Below are 10,342 nucleotides of genomic sequence, written 5' to 3' on the forward strand. Positions count from 1 at the left end.
AAACCTTTGCACGGCAACTTGAAGGCATGGTCATTGCGAGCAATCGGGACTTGAACATAGAGAGATTCAGTCGGCCGATTGGACTTGGGTACCACGACTCAGAGAGTATGGCAGGCGGAAAAATCGGAAAGTGTTGAGGTCTACCCTAGTTAATTGGTCTTTTAGGTTTGCCAAAAATTTGGTTAATTCGTTCATTTTAACTGAAACAAAAAATAAACAGTGATCAGTCCTGTAAACGAAAGGCTTTTACGTACTTTTGTTCAGTTTGGGTGTTGGAAAGTATATTAGAATCCCTCTGTGAAAGTTCAAACTTGTAGTAGGCGGTCGTGGCTGCTTTTGAAGGAGGTCATACATCGGCTGGTAATTCATTCCAGGTGTCCACAACTCTCGCTGAAAAAAGTACTTTCTTGTGTTAAGTCGAACGGTTAGTTTATGAAGTTGGGACAGTGTCCTCACGTTCTCGAGTCGGCTGCTAACTCAAGTGAAATGTTACAGTGGTCATGGCCTTTGATAACTATCTAGAGTTGAATCATGTCGCCGCGAATTCTTCTTTGTTCAAGTGTTTTTAAACAAAGCTGTTTAAGTCTATTTTAATAATTGTAGTGTTGGAGTTTAGGTATTATTTGTCGTGCTAAGATTTTCATGTCCTTATGTAGCCATGATGACCAAGCTTGTACTGCATGTTCGAGCTGTGGTCTCACAAGTTGAAGACGAAGAATGACATTTTTTTATTTGATCGACAATGATCGTTTGAAAAGATCAACATTCTGTTTGATTTTTTGCAAACTTATCACATTTGCTTGAAGGTTTTAAGGTAGAATGAAGTAGATCGCCAAAGTCATTTTCTTCAGTTGTACGTCCCAGTCAAATATTGTTCATTGAGTATTTATGAAGGGGTTGTTGTAGCCAATATGCGTCCGCCAGTGTTTACTCATTTTGTAACTTGTCCAAATCAACTTGTACAATTTCAGGATCACTACAATTTCGCAAGGGTCTTTGTATTGTCAGTAAATTTTTGAGTTCAGAACTAATTTCACCGTCAGTATGATTGATGTAGATTAGAAAGAGTATTGGTCCAAGAACTGAACCCTTTGGGTCACCACTTGTGACGTATTCTCCATTCAGATGATGCTCCATTTATGACTACTCGCTGTTTTGTATTGTCAACCAAGCTTTGACCCACTGTAGAATATTTCCATTTATGCCATGATACGTCATCTTTCAATCAATCTGGGGTGTGGTACTTTGAAAGTGCAAGGTATATAGATGTGAAGCTTCCACCTAAATGTGGGTCTGATGAGTCTGTGTGTGGGGACTGACAATTGCGAAATGCTTTCTTTTATTGATGGAAAGGAAAGGTGCTGGTTTTACGGATGGTCCCGAGGAAGCTATAGGGAATACTTTTGTCAATTATATCTCCAATTTCTTCCTCTCTCTGATGCCCCTTCTTTTTAAAATTGAAGCAGAGGCTACAAGTTACCATTTCTGTTGATGTTTTCTTTCAAAACAGACACCTTTCAGCAAAACTATGAAATTCCATGAGAGCATAGACATTACAAGAAACTTGAAAGAAACGTACAAGAACTTGAGGACAAAAGACCGCTACTGTATACTGTTATAGTGTACCCATTCCTCAAACTGTCCAGATTTAAGTAATTTGATGAGGTTGTCAAGTTGCTGTGCAATGGTATTGACATGTAGACACTTTGAATGCAAAAGAAAGAAATCTAAACTAATAAGAGAAAAGCAAACGTCAAAGAATGACTGTTTATTTAGATCCATTTGTTATGAAAATGCATATAGCAATCATAGAGTGTGTCACACTGTGACAGGAGTATCCATGTGGTTTGAGAAAAATTGTCCAATGAAGGCAAACAGATTTTGTGTTAAATTTTCTGTGTGTGTTTTTTAGCCGCTTACCCGCGTACCTTTTAGGATTTTGAGTGGACGCAAAACAAAGAATTTACTTACTTTGCCTTATCGGTCGATTTGATACGTCATGTTCACTTGGCTTTATTATGGGTTGATACACTATCTATCTATTTATCTATCCGTCGACCGATCTATATATATATATATATATATATATATATATATATATATATATATATATATATATCGTTCTGTTAGTCACGTAATCGATCAATTCATTCAATAATTCAATCGATAGAAAGATCGATCGATTAATGGATTGTTCGATCGATCGCGGGGATATCTATCCTGAATGAATCTATTCCATGAATCACTTTATCCAATACATTATCAGTTTATTGATACGTTATGGGTAAATTTGTTGATAAGTTATCGGTTCGGAAAAATTACTACGTTATCGGTTCGTTCATTGTTATCTGTTGATTTACTACGTTATCGGTAAATTTTTACTACGTTATTGGGTTTGATACGTTATTGGTTTGTTACTACGTTATCGGTTGTAAGAGGTCCTGTCCCCAGAAATTTGTAATGCAGGGAACACAAAGTTACTGTTTGAAGGTCAAATCAAAACAACCAACCTAAGTCGAGACACAACGCAGCAAGACCAACGCATAGTTCTTCCTCTTTTGTTAGGCCTAATGTTTTCTGATAGTTCTCCTTCAGGTACCTGACCCTTAAGTGCAAGGTAGCATCTTCTGCAATACAGAAATGTAATAAAAAATATGCATGCATTATTCACTAACGAAACTTCACAGACCATACTCAAAGGCCTGTAGCAGGACATCAACTTTTTTATAAGTTAATGATATCAACAACAAGCAATGACAGCACTAAAACAAAAACATCATTGTCAAAAGTTAATCAGATTGATAAAGATGCATTGATAATGGGACTGAAGACATCAATTGCATATGTTAGTTCAAGTAAATCCAGACAAATTCAATGGTATCATGAAAACGCGCTGTATATCGTCCGCAAAAGCTGATGTACATTAACATTAAAACACCAGGTCCATAATTCTGTTGCATAATCACTATACTGAGGTAGCAACACATTTTCCTGCATTCTTCTTTTATTTTGGAAACATCTTGCAAGATTACCTTTTATTGAAACTCGTCGTATCATAAGAAGTTCGTTTATTTTCTGGTTACTTACATATTAGTATAACAATATTCTCAAACAGGGGTTTATATTGTCAAGGAATGTATAACGACATGAACGAAAAAATATCGAAGGCATACAAAGTAAAGTCGTAGCTACAGCTCATGTTTTGTGGACTTATTTATATAAACAAAGATTAACAAATATAAGAAATTATTAAAAATTAACAACATAATTTAAAAGTTTCGGGTCAACACAAGTGGTCTGAACATACGATAGAAATATTACAAATGGGATGCTATGTCTTACCCAATACTGCATTCAAACCTTGTGTGGACAGATCCAGGATAGACAAAGTTAACCGTTCCTAGACTTTTGATGTTTCTGAGGCGTTGGAACTCAGATGTGTCAATGACCGTCATGTAAACGGGATCTAATTCGACAGTGCCATGGATTGGGTCTTGGATAACCTTTAATTTATTGAATGTTAAATAAATTGACGATTTAATCACACCTCAGATGTCCAGATTTATGAGTTTTATGTACAGTACTTGAAATAAGAGAATGATTATTGACGCTAGTTTTCGATTGTTCAACTTTAAAGCTAAAAGTGTCTCAATTATGAAAAACGATAGATCTCATTTATAATATATGCATTGAGCAGACCTGAGGATAGGACAAGCTGTCGCATCCTATTCATTTTAGTAATGATCCTACATAAGCAAACCAGAGAGATACTGAAAGCAACAATGAAATATAAATTTTACTATAACCCAAACGGGATACGAACCCCCACACACTCACGGCAACATCGCCTAGCTGCTAGGCCTCACACAAAACCAGTCGGCCACTGCTTCCAACCCAAAAAGAGTTGGTCACAGTAACCGACTTAGATGTTGCAATTCTGTGCGCGACCGAACAACACGGTGTGCGTGGAGCAGACGACACACAGACACAGTACACACACATATAGTAATCGGAAAAGCACGAAGCTTTTTACTGAGCTATCAGACAGACTCGGGGACAAGTAAATATCCACCAGCAGGACTGTCCACTCAGGTTAAAGAAATGGAGAAAGGTTTCCTATTCCATTTTGCATTGAGTATTCCAAAGAAAAACCTTAATCACTGCATTTGAAATAACAAGAAATTTATAAGAATGTGACCTGAAGAAAAAGTAAAGGACTTTCTGAAAAATCTACAGAACAATTTGAAATCTATTATAGGACCAGTGCTACAAAATTCTGTTGTGGTGAGCACCAAAAAACGAGAAATCTAGCTGAAAATTCTGTATGCAAATTTCACGCTAGTGATTGTTATTCCGAATATAGTTATGCCTAAAAACTGAGACCAAATTTGAAATCTCCCTAAGTATTGAAAATAACTAAAACGGCATAAGACAGCTATATTAAACTAATTTAATAATCGTTTTTAACAAATCTGAAGTCAGCTTTAGAAATCTACAAACCAAACGTAAAAGTTACTGTACAGGACAAGCGATTCTAGAGAAAGGACGTTTTGACTCAATAAAACTCGACCAATATTTCTGTGAGCGAATTTCACGTGTCATTATATCAACCCTGAATGATGTAATCTCTTTGCATCCAAAATGATTATTGAGAACTACAGGACACTCGGATTCAGAGTTTCAAAAACGAAACCAATACTAAGGCAAAATTTCAGAAACCCGCGATATGCAATCTTAATTGCATGAGTAAACCTGACAAGAGTCATAATGTTGAACGTAAGAACCATCTTCAAGATTATTGAAAAGCAGCTCAAGGAACAATTTGTTGAGAAGTATTAGGTAAACGTCTTAAAACATCATGTACAAATTTATTGCACTTTGGAGAGTCGTACATAAGGGCACTTGAAATTACAGTGGAATTTGATTGAGTGTCCGGTTTGCCTTGCAGAGCTCGACGAGTCTACATGTTGCTTATCATTAGAAAAGTAAACATTTGCAACAAATTGAGTCTTCGTCTTTGGTTGGTGTTAGATTACAGCGCGCGGCAAACGTTTCCCATACACTGTCTCGTCACGATCACTGCAGTCGTTTCAGCATGTCACTCACAACAAGCATAACACTGCACTACATGCACATCATCAGTTTTCTTTTAGGTGTTTACTTTTAAATTGGGAACTTTATGAAGAAACAAGTAAATTCTTTTTTTTTTAAACTTTTCTTCTCCTCTCGATGTCAGCAATCACGACAACAGTTCCTTCAGCATGCAGTCTGTATCATTGCCAGTGCAGTCTATCAACAAGTTTGACACGATACAACACTGAATATTGTCAACCAGAAAATGCTAATCACTCCTGCATGAAACTTTAATCCCGCTTTCTCTTTTGTCTCAGCTACATGTAAATGAAACTTTCTCAATTGACACTTCTCTGAGCTACAAAATAGACTAGAAGAAAAATGTTGATTTTGCACATGCAAGTGCAATTCAATCAACACGGTACATTTTGTGCCATTAATTGAATAACACACACAGTGTTTCTGAAATAATTCACTGTATTTTGGCACTTAATTTCCGGACGGTCATACACGGCAACGGGTTATTATGGAGGGGACGGTGATATCTCTCTGCCTTCAAAATATTCTTTACCTTGCTGAAGAAATACAATGTTCTACTATAATAAAACGCCCAGAGTCAGTCTGGTTGATGTTGAGGACTTTCCTCGAGATATAGATCCGACACTCGAAAAATATGCCAGTGAGTTTTGTCTTAGTTGTATTTCCCAAATCAAAGTACACAAATAGCTGAAAGAAAACTTTGATGATGTGCTATAGCTAAAGTGCGGTGTCAAGCTTGTTGTGCATGAGTGGCATGCTGAAACGACCGTGACTGTCATGATTGTAGACTAGACAGTGTATGGGAAACGTTCGCCGCGCGCTGTATAATCTAACATCAAAGACTCAATTTGTTGCAAATGTTTACTTTTCTAATGATAAGCAACATGTAGACTTGTCGAGCTCTGCAAGGCAAAACGGACACTCGATCAAATTCCACTGTAAGCCAGTGACTTTTCTATTAGTCGAGCTAATTCCATATTCATATCAATGAAATCCTCCTTTGACGCCTTGAAAAGTATATTTTACAAGCACTGACGAACTTAGAGAGGTTGTTTTTGACTTAAATGTAAACATTTTCAAAAACAATTTATATAGGCTAAATTTGCCGCAATTTAAATAATCTGAATGACATCATTCTAAAGGTCTAATAACTAAAATTTAAAGTTTTTAATCAGCAGTTTCAAAGTAGCGAAACGGTGATAGTCAGATGGACACTATTCACTGAATGATAGACAGCAGATTATCAGGATATCATTGATTATCTCCGTTTCACTCACATCACAGGGAGGTAAAGAGTAAAGATTGGTAGAAAACCCAATGAAATATAAGAAAAAATTATTTCCAAGTAAAAACTTTCCATACCTTTGAAGCCCGTCTCATTCGAACTGGTATTACGTTCTGTTTCAGTGCCACGTGACGACGATATGGACTTTTCCTCTGTAAAAACAACATTGCACTATTAGTGATTTGTGTCTCGATTCTCGGTTCTTATTTACTCAAGAAAGTATCGAGATATACTCTATTGTTAATTGATCACCGATCAATTATTTTATTTTTTTCTACATGTACACGTGTTTTTGTATTGATTTATAAACAAAAATATGATGCAAAATATGAAATATTTCGGTGACGTGAGTGGCCATAAACGTTCATTATATAGTGAAAAATAACATTGCGAGCTGTTCTCAGAAGAGAAAATGAATTGTTGTACAATGCTCGAAATTGGTATTTGAAGAGTATTTCAAAGTTGTGTACCATGAGGCTGAGAAAAGGTAACAATGATCACACTACGAAACAGGGAACTCGCAAAAAGTCAATGACACTGAAAAATATGTTAAAAGCAATAATTCTATTCAACAAAGCTACTTGACCATTCAATCTCTGTGAAATTTGTAAAGATGCTTAAAATTATGATTAAAAAGAACAAATAATTCTACCTGTGAGTCTATATTGTAACAGAGCTTTACACTGTTTGTACTCCCATGTTTCGATGTTTGCCTTCACGATGATGGTGGTAGTATTTGATTTATTCAGAACGTCTATCATGATAAGATCCTTGCGAAAAACGTCGCTTAATTTTCCACTCCACATGTCCGACCATATTTTTTCAAGTGCCTCCAACGTTGTTACCTTTGCTGGAACGATTAGGCTGTTTCCATGTGAAATCTCCCCCATAGTCATACCATTATCGGAGAGATATCCATTCACTTCAGGTAATTGGTTGTGACTGTTTATGTGACCAAGTATTTGCTTTTCGAGATAACTCTGAGGCACGGCACCCATGCCGTCGCTTACATGGACAGAAATATCTATGAATGTTATGTAGAAAGGAGCAACGACACTTTTAACCCTGAGCATCAGATTAAATATTGTTAGGCCAAAGTAAGTAAATTCTTTGTTTTGCGTCCGCGCGCGCCTAGGTTTTTGGAGATTTTTCGGAAAAAAAAACACAAACTTTCCTTTCAAAATTTCGCCGTTGGTGGCGCTATTTTGTCGCAAAAAAAGGTGTGGCTTTTAACTTTGCGATGAAACACTCCTTTACGGCAGTCAGATTTCACTAATAGATCATGCGGTGACGTAAAACAGTACTCTCTACACATTTACCCCTGGAGCCTCACGTTCTCGCTCTCTGTTGTGGCTTTGTCTGTTGTGGCTTTGCCGTCACGATAAAAAATGGATGGAAGCAGGAAATAATCGAAGTTAAAAAACAGGAAACCTTTGCACGGCAACTTGAAGGCATGGTCATTGCGAGCAATCGGGACTTGAACAGAGAGAGATTCAGTCGGCCGATTGGACTTGGGTACCACGACTCAGAGAGTATGGCAGACGGAAAAATCGGAAAGTGTTGAAGCCTATCCTAGTTTATCGGTCTTTCAGGTTTGCCAAAAATTTGGTTAATTCGTCCATTTTAACTTGAAACAAAAAACAAACCAGTGATCAGTCCTGTAAACGAAAGGCCTTTACGTACTTTTTTGTTCAGTTTGGGTATGGGAAAGTATATTAGAATCCCTCTGTGAAAGTTCAAACTTGTAGTAGGCGGTCGTAGCTGCTCTTGAAGGAGGTCACACTTTCTGCATTAATGATATCGGCTGGTAATTTTTCAGGTGTCCATAACTCTTGCTGAAAAAAGAACTTCCTTGTGTTAAGTCGAACGGTTGGTTTATGAAGTTTGGACAGTGTCCTCGAGTTCTCGAGTCGGCTGCTAACTCAAGTGAAAGGTTACAGTGGTCATGGCCTTTGATAACTTTCTGGAGTTGAATCATGTCGCCGCGAATTCTTTTTTGTTCAAGTGTTATTAAACCAGCTATTTAAGTCTATTTTGATAATTGTAGTGTTTGAGTTTAGGTATTATTTGCCGTGTTAAGATTTTTATGTCCTTATGTTGCCATGGTGACCAAGCTTGTACTGCATATTCGACCTGAGGTCTAACAAGTTGCTTGTAAAGACGAAAAATGACATTTTTTTATTTGATCGACAATGATCGTTTGATGAGATCAAGCATTCTGTTTGCTTTATTGCAAACTTATCACATTTGCTTGAAGATTTTAAGGTAGAATGAAGTAGATCGCCCAAGTCATTTTCTTCAGTTGTACGTCCCAGTGAAATATTGTTCATTGAGAATTTATTGAAGGGGTTGTTGTAGTCAATATGCGTCCGCCAGTGTTCACTCATTTTTTGTAGCTTGTCCAAATCAGCTTGTCGAATTTCAGGATCACTATTTCGCAAGGGGTGATATGTCTTGGTATTGTCAGTAAATTTTTGAGTTCACAAATAATTTCACCACCAGTGTGATTGATGTAGATCAGAAAGAGAACTGAACACTGTGAGACACCACTTGTGACGTATTCTCCATTCAGATGATGCTCCATTTATGACGACTCGCTCTGTTTTTGTATTTGTCAATCAAGCTTTGACCCACTGTAGAATATTTCCATTAATGCCGTGATACTTCATCTTTTTAATCAATCTGGGGTGTGGTACTTTAAAAATGCAAGGAATACAGATGTGAAGCTTCCACCTAAATTTGGGTCTGATGAGTCTGTGTGTGGAGACTGACAATTGCGAAATGCTTTCTTTTATTTGATTGAAAGGAAAGGTGCTGGTTTTACGGATGGTCCCGAGGAAGCTACAGGGAATACTTTTGTCAATTATATATACCAATGTCTTCTTCTCTCTGATGCCCCATCTTTCTAAATTGAATGCAGAGGCTACAAGTTACCATATCTATTTGTGTTTTTCTTTCAAAACAGACACCTTTTAGCAAAACTACGACATTGCATCAGAGCATAAACATCACAAGAAACTTGAAAGAAACGTTAAAGAACTTGAGGACAAAAGACTGCTACTGTATATAGTTATAGGTGTACCCATTCCTCAAACTGTCCAGATTTAAGTAAATTGATGAGGCTGTCAAGTTGCTGTGCAATGGTATTGACATGTGGACACTTTGAATGCACAAGAAAGAAATCTAAAACTAATAAGAGAAAAGCAAATGTCAAAGAATGGCTGTTTATTTTGATCCATTTGTCATGAAAATGCATACAGTGATCATACAGTGTGTCACACTGTGACAGGAGTATTCATGTGATTTGATTAAAATTGTCCAATAAAGGCAAACATATTTTGTGTTAAATTTTCTGTGTGTGTTTTTTAACCGCTTACCCGCGTACCTTTTAGGATTTTGAGTGGACGCAAAACAAAGAATTTACTTACTTTGGCCTTACCTCCTTGCACAATGTACATTCGTTGCTACTTGATTTAAGCCGTTTCTTATAAACCTATGCAATGGATCATAAAGAGTCATTGGTAAGATATGTAACAGAAGGAAATCACAATGCTTTGCAGTGTAATTATGATTGCACTTGACAGGGCTAACAACGACACCATTTCTATGTTGTGAACATTTTCTGCCCTACGAAATCTTCGGATCTTTGTAAAGCCACAAGCCACATTTCCCCTTCAAATTGCCCTTCAAGACATACTGACGGTGAATGCTTCTACAAATTACGCCAAATAAAAAATTGTTCTCATAAATCAGTGATCTTTTGACTATGTAACATAAGAGACGATTTAACACCTGTGATGCTGCTATTGCCCCAACTCTGAACAAGTCATTATGTACAGTAATGGTTTCGTGGAATCAATATTTTCAATGTGTTCGACCGTAGATATAGCGAAGAAATGTATGCGATTACATTCTTCCATACGTATTATGCAGTGATGGAGAGAG

General features: G+C 37.0%; 1 long non-coding RNA gene across 1 annotated transcript; it reads right to left on the reverse strand.

Moving 5' to 3' along the window:
- Positions 1-2,513: 2,513 nt before the first annotated feature.
- LOC139136086 (uncharacterized) lies at positions 2,514-6,553 on the reverse strand. The gene is made up of 3 exons (XR_011553096.1): positions 6,475-6,553; positions 3,343-3,503; positions 2,514-2,627 (listed from the first exon to the last, which is right to left on the reverse strand). It is a non-coding gene; the product is annotated as an uncharacterized lncRNA (long non-coding RNA).
- Positions 6,554-10,342: the final 3,789 nt, after the last annotated feature.

This window comes from Ptychodera flava, chromosome 7 (genome assembly GCF_041260155.1).
Source record: "Ptychodera flava strain L36383 chromosome 7, AS_Pfla_20210202, whole genome shotgun sequence".
Lineage (NCBI taxonomy): Eukaryota > Metazoa > Hemichordata > Enteropneusta > Ptychoderidae > Ptychodera > Ptychodera flava.